Below are 10,000 nucleotides of genomic sequence, written 5' to 3'. Positions count from 1 at the left end.
CACAGCGGGTCTTTTCAAGAGATATAAAATTGTAAGGGAAAGCTTTGATAAACCCCCCCCCCCAAAAAAACAAAAAAAAAAAAAAAAAAAGAAACTTGCCCAGCCTCAAGCCGCTTAGCATTTGCGATCTAACCAGAGCTGGCACATTCAGCTTAGAGTGGCCAATGACAGATTGTTCACACCAGTGCGGCTCTTTTCAAGAGGAATACAATCGTCAGGGAAAGCTTGGATCAAAACGAAAAAACCAAGTCAACGGTACCAGGGATTCCCAGCCAGTCTCCCATGCTGGTACTTGCCTAGCCTCAAGCTGCTTAGCATTTGCAATCTGACGAGGGCAGGCACATTCAGCTTAGTGTGGCCATTGACCGATTGCTTTCGCGTCTGCTAGTCTTTTCAAGATGAAAACAATCGTAAGGGAAAGCTTTGAGAAAAACAAAATAGCAAGTCAACGGTACCGGGGATTCCCAGCCAGTCTCCCATGCCGGTACTTGCCCAGCCTCAAGCTGCTTAGCGTTTGCGATCTGACGAGGGCAGGCACATTCAGCTTAGAGTGGCCATTGACGGACAACTAGCACCACAGCGGGTCTTTTCAAGAGATATAAAATTGTAAGGGAAAGCTTTGATAAACCCCCCCCCCAAAAAAAAAAAAAAAAAAAAAAAAAAAAAAAAAAAAAGAAACTTGCCCAGCCTCAAGCTGCTTAGCATTTGCGATCTGACCAGAGCTGGCACATTCAGCTTAGAGTGGCCAATGACAGATTGTTCAAACCAGTGCGGCTCTTTTCAAGAGGAATACAATCGTCAGGGAAAGCTTGGATCAAAACGAAAAAACCAAGTCAACGGTACCAGGGATTCCCAGCCAGTCTCCCATGCTGGTACTTGCCTAGCCTCAAGCTGCTTAGCATTTGCGATCTGACGAGGGCAGGCACATTCAGCTTAGTGTAGCCATTGACCGATTGCTTTCGCGTCTGCTAGTCTTTTCAAGATGAAAACAATCGTAAGGGAAAGCTTTGAGAAAAAAAAAATAGCAAGTCAACGGTACCGGGGATTCCCAGCCAGTCTCCCATGCCGGTACTTGCCCAGCCTCAAGCTGCTTAGCGTTTGCGATCTGACGAGGGCAGGCACATTCAGCTTAGAGTGGCCATTGACGGACAACTAGCACCACAGCGGGTCTTTTCAAGAGATATAAAATTGTAAGGGAAAGCTTTGATAAACCCCCCCCCCCCAAAAAAAAAAAAAAGAAACTTGCCCAGCCTCAAGCTGCTTAGCATTTGCGATCTAACCAGAGCTGGAACATTCAGCTTAGAGTGGCCAATGACAGATTGTTCACACCAGTGCGGCTCTTTTCAAGAGGAATACAATCGTCAGGGAAAGCTTGGATCAAAACAAAAAAACCAAGTCAACGGTACCAGGGATTCCCAGCCAGTCTCCCATGCTGGTACTTGCCTAGCCTCAAGCTGCTTAGCATTTGCGATCTGACGAGGGCAGGCACATTCAGCTTAGTGTGGCCATTGACCGATTGCTTTCGCGTCTGCTAGTCTTTTCAAGATGAAAACAATCGTAAGGGAAAGCTTTGAGAAAAACAAAATAGCAAGTCAACGGTACCGGGGATTCCCAGCCAGTCTCCCATGCCGGTACTTGCCCAGCCTCAAGCTGCTTAGCGTTTGCTATCTGACGAGGGCAGGCACATTCAGCTTAGAGTGGCCATTGACGGACAACTAGCACCACAGCGGGTCTTTTCAAGAGATATAAAATTGTAAGGGAAAGCTTTGATAAACCCCCCCCCCCAAAAAAAAAAAAAGAAACTTGCCCAGCCTCAAGCTGCTTAGCATTTGCGATCTAACCAGAGCTGGCACATTCAGCTTAGAGTGGCCAATGACAGATTGTTCACACCAGTGCGGCTCTTTTCAAGAGGAATACAATCGTCAGGGAAAGCTTGGATCAAAACGAAAAAACCAAGTCAACGGTACCAGGGATTCCCAGCCAGTCTCCCATGCTGGTACTTGCCTAGCCTCAAGCTGCTTAGCATTTGCGATCTGACGAGGGCAGGCACATTCAGCTTAGTGTGGCCATTGACCGATTGCTTTCGCGTCTGCTAGTCTTTTCAAGATGAAAACAATCGTAAGGGAAAGCTTTGAGAAAAACAAAATAGCAAGTCAACGGTACCGGGGATTCCCAGCCAGTCTCCCATGCCGGTTCTTGCCCAGCCTCAAGCTGCTTAGCGTTTGCGATCTGACGAGGGCAGGCACATTCAGCTTAGAGTGGCCATTGACGGACAACTAGCACCACAGCGGGTCTTTTCAAGAGATATAAAATTGTAAGGGAAAGCTTTGATAAACCCCCACCCCAAAAAAAAAAAAAAAAAAAAGAAACTTGCCCAGCCTCAAGCTGCTTAGCATTTGCGATCTGACCAGAGCTTTAACATTCAGCTTAGAGTGGCCAATGACAGATTGTTCAAACCAGTGCGGCTCTTTTCAAGAGGAATACAATCGTCAGGGAAAGCTTGGATCAAAACGAAAAAACCAAGTCAACGGTACCAGGGATTCCCAGCCAGTCTCCCATGCTGGTACTTGCCTAGCCTCAAGCTGCTTAGCATTTGCGATCTGACGAGGGCAGGCACATTCAGCTTAGTGTGGCCATTGACCGATTGCTTTCGCGTCTGCTAGTCTTTTCAAGATGAAAACAATCGTAAGGGAAAGCTTTGAGAAAAAAAAAATAGCAAGTCAACGGTACCGGGGATTCCCAGCCAGTCTCCCATGCCGGTACTTGCCCAGCCTCAAGCTGCTTAGCGTTTGCGATCTGACGAGGGCAGGCACATTCAGCTTAGAGTGGCCATTGACGGACAACTAGCACCACAGCGGGTCTTTTCAAGAGATATAAAATTGTAAGGGAAAGCTTTGATAAACCCCCCCCCCCAAAAAAAAAAAAAGAAACTTGCCCAGCCTCAAGCTGCTTAGCATTTGCGATCTAACCAGAGCTGGCACATTCAGCTTAGAGTGGCCAATGACAGATTGTTCAAACCAGTGCGGCTCTTTTCAAGAGGAATACAATCGTCAGGGAAAGCTTGGATCAAAACGAAAAAACCAAGTCAACGGTACCAGGGATTCCCAGCCAGTCTCCCATGCTGGTACTTGCCTAGCCTCAAGCTGCTTAGCATTTGCGATCTGACGAGGGCAGGCACATTCAGCTTAGTGTGGCCATTGACCGATTGCTTTCGCGTCTGCTAGTCTTTTCAAGATGAAAACAATCGTAAGGGAAAGCTTTGAGAAAAACAAAATAGCAAGTCAACGGTACCAGGGATTCCCAGCCAGTCTCCCATGCCGGTACTTGCCCAGCCTCAAGCTGCTTAGCGATTGCGATCTGACGAGGGCAGGCACATTCAGCTTAGAGTGGCCATTGACGGACAACTAGCACCACAGCGGGTCTTTTCAAGAGATATAAAATTGTAAGGGAAAGCTTTGATAAACCCCCCCCCCAAAAAAAAAAAAAAGAAACTTGCCCAGCCTCAAGCTGCTTAGCATTTGCGATCTAACCAGAGCTGGCACATTCAGCTTAGAGTGGCCAATGACAGATTGTTCACACCAGTGCGGCTCTTTTCAAGAGGAATACAATCGTCAGGGAAAGCTTGGATCAAAACGAAAAAACCAAGTCAACGGTACCAGGGATTCCCAGCCAGTCTCCCATGCTGGTACTTGCCTAGCCTCAAGCTGCTTAGCATTTGCGATCTGACGAGGGCAGGCACATTCAGCTTAGTGTGGCCATTGACCAATTGCTTTCGCGTCTGCTAGTCTTTTCAAGATGAAAACAATCGTAAGGGAAAGCTTTGAGAAAAACAAAATAGCAAGTCAACGGTACCGGGGATTCCCAGCCAGTCTCCCATGCCGGTACTTGCCCAGCCTCAAGCTGCTTAGCGTTTGCGATCTGACGAGGGCAGGCACATTCAGCTTAGAGTGGCCATTGACGGACAACTAGCACCACAGCGGGTCTTTTCAAGAGATATAAAATTGTAAGGGAAAGCTTTGATAAACCCCCCCCCCCAAAAAAAAAAAAAAAAAAGAAACTTGCCCAGCCTCAAGCTGCTTAGCATTTGCGATCTGACCAGAGCTGGCACATTCAGCTTAGAGTGGCCAATGACAGATTGTTCAAACCAGTGCGGCACTTTTCAAGAGGAATACAATCGTCAGGGAAAGCTTGGATCAAAACGAAAAAACCAAGTCAACGGTACCAGGGATTCCCAGCCAGTCTCCCATGCTGGTATTTGCCTAGCCTCAAGCTGCTTAGCATTTGCGATCTGACGAGGGCAGGCACATTCAGCTTAGTGTGGCCATTGACCGATTGCTTTCGCGTCTGCTAGTCTTTTCAAGATGAAAACAATCGTAAGGGAAAGCTTTGAGAAAAAAAAAATAGCAAGTCAACGGTACCGGGGATTCCCAGCCAGTCTCCCATGCCGGTACTTGCCCAGCCTCAAGCTGCTTAGCGTTTGCGATCTGACGAGGGCAGGCACATTCAGCTTAGAGTGGCCATTGACGGACAACTAGCACCACAGCGGGTCTTTTCAAGAGATATAAAATTGTAAGGGAAAGCTTTGATAAACCCCCCCCCCCAAAAAAAAAAAAGAAACTTGCCCAGCCTCAAGCTGCTTAGCATTTGCGATCTGACCAGAGCTGGCACATTCAGCTTAGAGTGGCCAATGACAAATTGTTCACACCAGTGCGGCTCTTTTCAAGAGGAATACAATCGTTAGGGAAAGCTTGGATCAAAACGAAAAAACCAAGTCAACGGTACCAGGGATTCCCAGCCAGTCTCCCATGCTGGTACTTGCCTAGCCCCAAGCTGCTTAGCATTTGCGATCTGACGAGGGCAGGCACATTCAGCTTAGTGTGGCCATTGACCGATTGCTTTCGCGTCTGCTAGTCTTTTCAAGATGAAAACAATCGTAAGGGAAAGCTTTGAGAAAAACAAAATAGCAAGTCAACGGTACCGGGGATTCCCAGCCAGTCTCCCATGCCGGTACTTGCCCAGCCTCAAGCTGCTTAGCGTTTGCGATCTGACGAGGGCAGGCACATTCAGCTTAGAGTGGCCATTGACGGACAACTAGCACCACAGCGGGTCTTTTCAAGAGATATAAAATTGTAAGGGAAAGCTTTGATAAACCCCCCCCCCCAAAAAAAAAAAAAAGAAACTTGCCCAGCCTCAAGCTGCTTAGCATTTGCGATCTAACCAGAGCTGGCACATTCAGCTTAGAGTGGCCAATGACAGATTGTTCACACCAGTGAGGCTCTTTTCAAGAGGAATACAATCGTCAGGGAAAGCTTGGATCAAAACGAAAAAACCAAGTCAACGGTACCAGGGATTCCCAGCCAGTCTCCCATGCTGGTACTTGCCTAGCCTCAAGCTGCTTAGCATTTGCGATCTGACGAGGGCAGGCACATTCAGCTTAGTGTGGCCATTGACCGATTGCTTTCGCGTCTGCTAGTCTTTTCAAGATGAAAACAATCGTAAGGGAAAGCTTTGAGAAAAACAAAATAGCAAGTCAACGGTACCGGGGATTCCCAGCCAGTCTCCCATGCCGGTACTTGCCCAGCCTCAAGCTGCTTAGCGTTTGCGATCTGACGAGGGCAGGCACATTCAGCTTAGAGTGGCCATTGACGGACAACTAGCACCACAGCGGGTCTTTTCAAGAGATATAAAATTGTAAGGGAAAGCTTTGATAAACCCCCCCCCCAAAAAAAAAAAAAAAAGAAACTTGCCCAGCCTCAAGCTGCTTAGCATTTGCGATCTGACCAGAGCTGGCACATTCAGCTTAGAGTGGCCAATGACAGATTGTTCAAACCAGTGCGGCTCTTTTCAAGAGGAATACAATCGTCAGGGAAAGCTTGGATCAAAACGAAAAAACCAAGTCAACGGTACCAGGGATTCCCAGCCAGTCTCCCATGCTGGTACTTGCCTAGCCTCAAGCTGCTTAGCATTTGCGATCTGACGAGGGCAGGCACATTCAGCTTAGTGTGGCCATTGACCGATTGCTTTCGCGTCTGCTAGTCTTTTCAAGATGAAAACAATCGTAAGGGAAAGCTTTGAGAAAAAAAAAATAGCAAGTCAACGGTACCGGGGATTCCCAGCCAGTCTCCCATGCCGGTACTTGCCCAGCCTCAAGCTGCTTAGCGTTTGCGATCTGACGAGGGCAGGCACATTCAGCTTAGAGTGGCCATTGACGGACAACTAGCACCACAGCGGGTCTTTTCAAGAGATATAAAATTGTAAGGGAAAGCTTTGATAAACCCCCCCCCCCCCAAAAAAAAAAAAAGAAACTTGCCCAGCCTCAAGCTGCTTAGCATTTGCGATCTAACCAGAGCTGGCACATTCAGCTTAGAGTGGCCAATGACAGATTGCTCACACCAGTGCGGCTCTTTTCAAGAGGAATACAATCGTCAGGGAAAGCTTGGATCAAAACGAAAAAACCAAGTCAACGGTACCAGGGATTCCCAGCCAGTCTCCCATGCTGGTACTTGCCTAGCCTCAAGCTGCTTAGCATTTGCGATCTGACGAGGGCAGGCACATTCAGCTTAGTGTGGCCATTGACCGATTGCTTTCGCGTCTGCTAGTCTTTTCAAGATGAAAACAATCGTAAGGGAAAGCTTTGAGAAAAACAAAATAGCAAGTCAACGGTACCGGGGATTCCCAGCCAGTCTCCCATGCCGGTACTTGCCCAGCCTCAAGCTGCTTAGCGTTTGCGATCTGACGAGGGCAGGCACATTCAGCTTAGAGTGGCCATTGACGGACAACTAGCACCACAGCGGGTCTTTTCAAGAGATATAAAATTGTAAGGGAAAGCTTTGATAAACCCCCCCCCCAAAAAAAAAAAAAAGAAACTTGCCCAGCCTCAAGCTGCTTAGCATTTGCGATCTAACCAGAGCTGGCACATTCAGCTTAAAGTGGCCAATGACAGATTGTTCACACCAGTGCGGCTCTTTTCAAGAGGAATACAATCGTCAGGGAAAGCTTGGATCAAAACGAAAAAACCAAGTCAACGGTACCAGGGATTCCCAGCCAGTCTCCCATGCTGGTACTTGCCTAGCCTCAAGCTGCTTAGCATTTGCGATCTGACGAGGGCAGGCACATTCAGCTTAGTGTGGCCATTGACCGATTGCTTTCGCGTCTGCTAGTCTTTTCAAGATGAAAACAATCGTAAGGGAAAGCTTTGAGAAAAACAAAATAGCAAGTCAACGGTACCAGGGATTCCCAGCCAGTCTCCCATGCCGGTACTTGCCCAGCCTCAAGCTGCTTAGCGTTTGCGATCTGACGAGGGCAGGCACATTCAGCTTAGAGTGGCCATTGACGGACAACTAGCACCACAGCGGGTCTTTTCAAGAGATATAAAATTGTAAGGGAAAGCTTTGATAAACCCCCCCCCCAAAAAAAAAAAAAAAAAAAAAAAAAGAAACTTGCCCAGCCCCAAGCTGCTTAGCATTTGCGATCTGACCAGAGCTGGCACATTCAGCTTAGAATGGCCAATGACAGATTGTTCAAACCAGTGCGGCTCTTTTCAAGAGGAATACAATCGTCAGGGAAAGCTTGGATCAAAACAAAAAAACCAAGTCAACGGTACCAGGGATTCCCAGCCAGTCTCCCATGCTGGTACTTGCCTAGCCTCAAGCTGCTTAGCATTTGCGATCTGACGAGGGCAGGCACATTCAGCTTAGTGTGGCCATTGACCGATTGCTTTCGCGTCTGCTAGTCTTTTCAAGATGAAAACAATCGTAAGGGAAAGCTTTGAGAAAAAAAAAATAGCAAGTCAACGGTACCGGGGATTCCCAGCCAGTCTCCCATGCCGGTACTTGCCCAGCCTCAAGCTGCTTAGCATTTGCGATCTGACGAGGGCAGGCACATTCAGCTTAGAGTGGCCATTGACGGACAACTAGCACCACAGCGGGTCTTTTCAAGAGATATAAAATTGTAAGGGAAAGCTTTGATAAACCCCCCCCCCAAAAAAAAAAAAAGAAACTTGCCCAGCCTCAAGCTGCTTAGCATTTGCGATCTAACCAGAGCTGGCACATTCAGCTTAGAGTGGCCAATGACAGATTGTTCACACCAGTGCGGCTCTTTTCAAGAGGAATACAATCGTCAGGGAAAGCTTGGATCAAAACGAAAAAACCAAGTCAACGGTACCAGGGATTCCCAGCCAGTCTCCCATGCTGGTACTTGCCTAGCCTCAAGCTGCTTAGCATTTGCGATCTGACGAGGGCAGGCACATTCAGCTTAGTGTGGCCATTGACCGATTGCTTTCGCGTCTGCTAGTCTTTTCAAGATGAAAACAATCGTAAGGGAAAGCTTTGAGAAAAACAAAATAGCAAGTCAACGGTACCGGGGATTCCCAGCCAGTCTCCCATGCCGGTTCTTGCCCAGCCTCAAGCTGCTTAGCGTTTGCGATCTGACGAGGGCAGGCACATTCAGCTTAGAGTGGCCATTGATGGACAACTAGCACCACAGCGGGTCTTTTCAAGAGATATAAAATTGTAAGGGAAAGCTTTGATAAACCCCCACCCCAAAAAAAAAAAAAAAAAAAAGAAACTTGCCCAGCCTCAAGCTGCTTAGCGTTTGCGATCTGACGAGGGCAGGCACATTCAGCTTAGAGTGGCCATTGACGGACAACTAGCACCACAGCGGGTCTTTTCAAGAGATATAAAATTGTAAGGGAAAGCTTTGATAAACCCCCCCCCCCAAAAAAAAAAAAAGAAACTTGCCCAGCCTCAAGCTGCTTAGCATTTGCGATCTAACCAGAGCTGGCACATTCAGCTTAGAGTGGCCAATGACAGATTGTTCAAACCAGTGCGGCTCTTTTCAAGAGGAATACAATCGTCAGGGAAAGCTTGGATCAAAACGAAAAAACCAAGTCAACGGTACCAGGGATTCCCAGCCAGTCTCCCATGCTGGTACTTGCCTAGCCTCAAGCTGCTTAGCATTTGCGATCTGACGAGGGCAGGCACATTCAGCTTAGTGTGGCCATTGACCGATTGCTTTCGCGTCTGCTAGTCTTTTCAAGATGAAAACAATCGTAAGGGAAAGCTTTGAGAAAAACAAAATAGCAAGTCAACGGTACCAGGGATTCCCAGCCAGTCTCCCATGCCGGTACTTGCCCAGCCTCAAGCTGCTTAGCGATTGCGATCTGACGAGGGCAGGCACATTCAGCTTAGAGTGGCCATTGACGGACAACTAGCACCACAGCGGGTCTTTTCAAGAGATATAAAATTGTAAGGGAAAGCTTTGATAAACCCCCCCCCCAAAAAAAAAAAAAAGAAACTTGCCCAGCCTCAAGCTGCTTAGCATTTGCGATCTAACCAGAGCTGGCACATTCAGCTTAGAGTGGCCAATGACAGATTGTTCACACCAGTGCGGCTCTTTTCAAGAGGAATACAATCGTCAGGGAAAGCTTGGATCAAAACGAAAAAACCAAGTCAACGGTACCAGGGATTCCCAGCCAGTCTCCCATGCTGGTACTTGCCTAGCCTCAAGCTGCTTAGCATTTGCGATCTGACGAGGGCAGGCACATTCAGCTTAGTGTGGCCATTGACCGATTGCTTTTGCGTCTGCTAGTCTTTTCAAGATGAAAACAATCGTAAGGGAAAGCTTTGAGAAAAACAAAATAGCAAGTCAACGGTACCGGGGATTCCCAGCCAGTCTCCCATGCCGGTACTTGCCCAGCCTCAAGCTGCTTAGCGTTTGCGATCTGACGAGGGCAGGCACATTCAGCTTAGAGTGGCCATTGACGGACAACTAGCACCACAGCGGGTCTTTTCAAGAGATATAAAATTGTAAGGGAAAGCTTTGATAAACCCCCCCCCCCAAAAAAAAAAAAAAAAAAGAAACTTGCCCAGCCTCAAGCTGCTTAGCATTTGCGATCTGACCAGAGCTGGCACATTCAGCTTAGAGTGGCCAATGACAGATTGTTCAATGACAGATTGTTCAAACCAGTGCGGCACTTTTCAAGAGGAATACAATCGTCAGG

The 10,000-nt window shown here is 47.7% G+C and overlaps 31 pseudogenes; all 31 read right to left on the bottom strand.

The window, feature by feature from the left end:
* Positions 1–247: 247 nt before the first annotated feature.
* LOC143798875 (5S ribosomal RNA) lies at positions 248–366 on the bottom strand (annotated as a pseudogene).
* A 77-nt stretch (positions 367–443) lies between these two features.
* On the bottom strand, positions 444–562 carry LOC143799354 (5S ribosomal RNA; annotated as a pseudogene).
* Positions 563–831: 269 nt separating this feature from the next.
* LOC143798478 (5S ribosomal RNA) lies at positions 832–950 on the bottom strand (annotated as a pseudogene).
* A 77-nt stretch (positions 951–1,027) lies between these two features.
* Positions 1,028–1,146, bottom strand: LOC143799353 (5S ribosomal RNA; annotated as a pseudogene).
* Positions 1,147–1,394: 248 nt separating this feature from the next.
* Positions 1,395–1,513, bottom strand: LOC143801075 (5S ribosomal RNA; annotated as a pseudogene).
* Positions 1,514–1,955: 442 nt separating this feature from the next.
* Positions 1,956–2,074, bottom strand: LOC143801064 (5S ribosomal RNA; annotated as a pseudogene).
* Positions 2,075–2,522: 448 nt separating this feature from the next.
* Positions 2,523–2,641, bottom strand: LOC143801052 (5S ribosomal RNA; annotated as a pseudogene).
* A 77-nt stretch (positions 2,642–2,718) lies between these two features.
* Positions 2,719–2,837, bottom strand: LOC143799352 (5S ribosomal RNA; annotated as a pseudogene).
* Positions 2,838–3,083: 246 nt separating this feature from the next.
* On the bottom strand, positions 3,084–3,202 carry LOC143801040 (5S ribosomal RNA; annotated as a pseudogene).
* A 77-nt stretch (positions 3,203–3,279) lies between these two features.
* Positions 3,280–3,398, bottom strand: LOC143800541 (5S ribosomal RNA; annotated as a pseudogene).
* A 246-nt stretch (positions 3,399–3,644) lies between these two features.
* LOC143801028 (5S ribosomal RNA) lies at positions 3,645–3,763 on the bottom strand (annotated as a pseudogene).
* A 77-nt stretch (positions 3,764–3,840) lies between these two features.
* On the bottom strand, positions 3,841–3,959 carry LOC143799351 (5S ribosomal RNA; annotated as a pseudogene).
* Positions 3,960–4,210: 251 nt separating this feature from the next.
* Positions 4,211–4,329, bottom strand: LOC143800372 (5S ribosomal RNA; annotated as a pseudogene).
* Positions 4,330–4,406: 77 nt separating this feature from the next.
* On the bottom strand, positions 4,407–4,525 carry LOC143799350 (5S ribosomal RNA; annotated as a pseudogene).
* A 245-nt stretch (positions 4,526–4,770) lies between these two features.
* Positions 4,771–4,889, bottom strand: LOC143798076 (5S ribosomal RNA; annotated as a pseudogene).
* A 77-nt stretch (positions 4,890–4,966) lies between these two features.
* Positions 4,967–5,085, bottom strand: LOC143799348 (5S ribosomal RNA; annotated as a pseudogene).
* A 247-nt stretch (positions 5,086–5,332) lies between these two features.
* On the bottom strand, positions 5,333–5,451 carry LOC143801015 (5S ribosomal RNA; annotated as a pseudogene).
* A 77-nt stretch (positions 5,452–5,528) lies between these two features.
* LOC143799347 (5S ribosomal RNA) lies at positions 5,529–5,647 on the bottom strand (annotated as a pseudogene).
* Positions 5,648–5,895: 248 nt separating this feature from the next.
* Positions 5,896–6,014, bottom strand: LOC143801004 (5S ribosomal RNA; annotated as a pseudogene).
* A 77-nt stretch (positions 6,015–6,091) lies between these two features.
* On the bottom strand, positions 6,092–6,210 carry LOC143799346 (5S ribosomal RNA; annotated as a pseudogene).
* Positions 6,211–6,458: 248 nt separating this feature from the next.
* LOC143800991 (5S ribosomal RNA) lies at positions 6,459–6,577 on the bottom strand (annotated as a pseudogene).
* Positions 6,578–6,654: 77 nt separating this feature from the next.
* LOC143799345 (5S ribosomal RNA) lies at positions 6,655–6,773 on the bottom strand (annotated as a pseudogene).
* Positions 6,774–7,019: 246 nt separating this feature from the next.
* LOC143800980 (5S ribosomal RNA) lies at positions 7,020–7,138 on the bottom strand (annotated as a pseudogene).
* Positions 7,139–7,215: 77 nt separating this feature from the next.
* Positions 7,216–7,334, bottom strand: LOC143798617 (5S ribosomal RNA; annotated as a pseudogene).
* Positions 7,335–7,591: 257 nt separating this feature from the next.
* Positions 7,592–7,710, bottom strand: LOC143800968 (5S ribosomal RNA; annotated as a pseudogene).
* A 77-nt stretch (positions 7,711–7,787) lies between these two features.
* LOC143800404 (5S ribosomal RNA) lies at positions 7,788–7,906 on the bottom strand (annotated as a pseudogene).
* A 245-nt stretch (positions 7,907–8,151) lies between these two features.
* Positions 8,152–8,270, bottom strand: LOC143800957 (5S ribosomal RNA; annotated as a pseudogene).
* Positions 8,271–8,886: 616 nt separating this feature from the next.
* LOC143800945 (5S ribosomal RNA) lies at positions 8,887–9,005 on the bottom strand (annotated as a pseudogene).
* Positions 9,006–9,082: 77 nt separating this feature from the next.
* LOC143800540 (5S ribosomal RNA) lies at positions 9,083–9,201 on the bottom strand (annotated as a pseudogene).
* A 246-nt stretch (positions 9,202–9,447) lies between these two features.
* On the bottom strand, positions 9,448–9,566 carry LOC143800933 (5S ribosomal RNA; annotated as a pseudogene).
* Positions 9,567–9,643: 77 nt separating this feature from the next.
* LOC143798967 (5S ribosomal RNA) lies at positions 9,644–9,762 on the bottom strand (annotated as a pseudogene).
* Positions 9,763–10,000: the final 238 nt, after the last annotated feature.

Source organism: Ranitomeya variabilis, chromosome 1 (genome assembly GCF_051348905.1).
Source record: "Ranitomeya variabilis isolate aRanVar5 chromosome 1, aRanVar5.hap1, whole genome shotgun sequence".
In the NCBI taxonomy this organism is placed as follows: domain Eukaryota; kingdom Metazoa; phylum Chordata; class Amphibia; order Anura; family Dendrobatidae; genus Ranitomeya; species Ranitomeya variabilis.
This window is presented reverse-complemented; position numbering and strand designations above follow the sequence as displayed.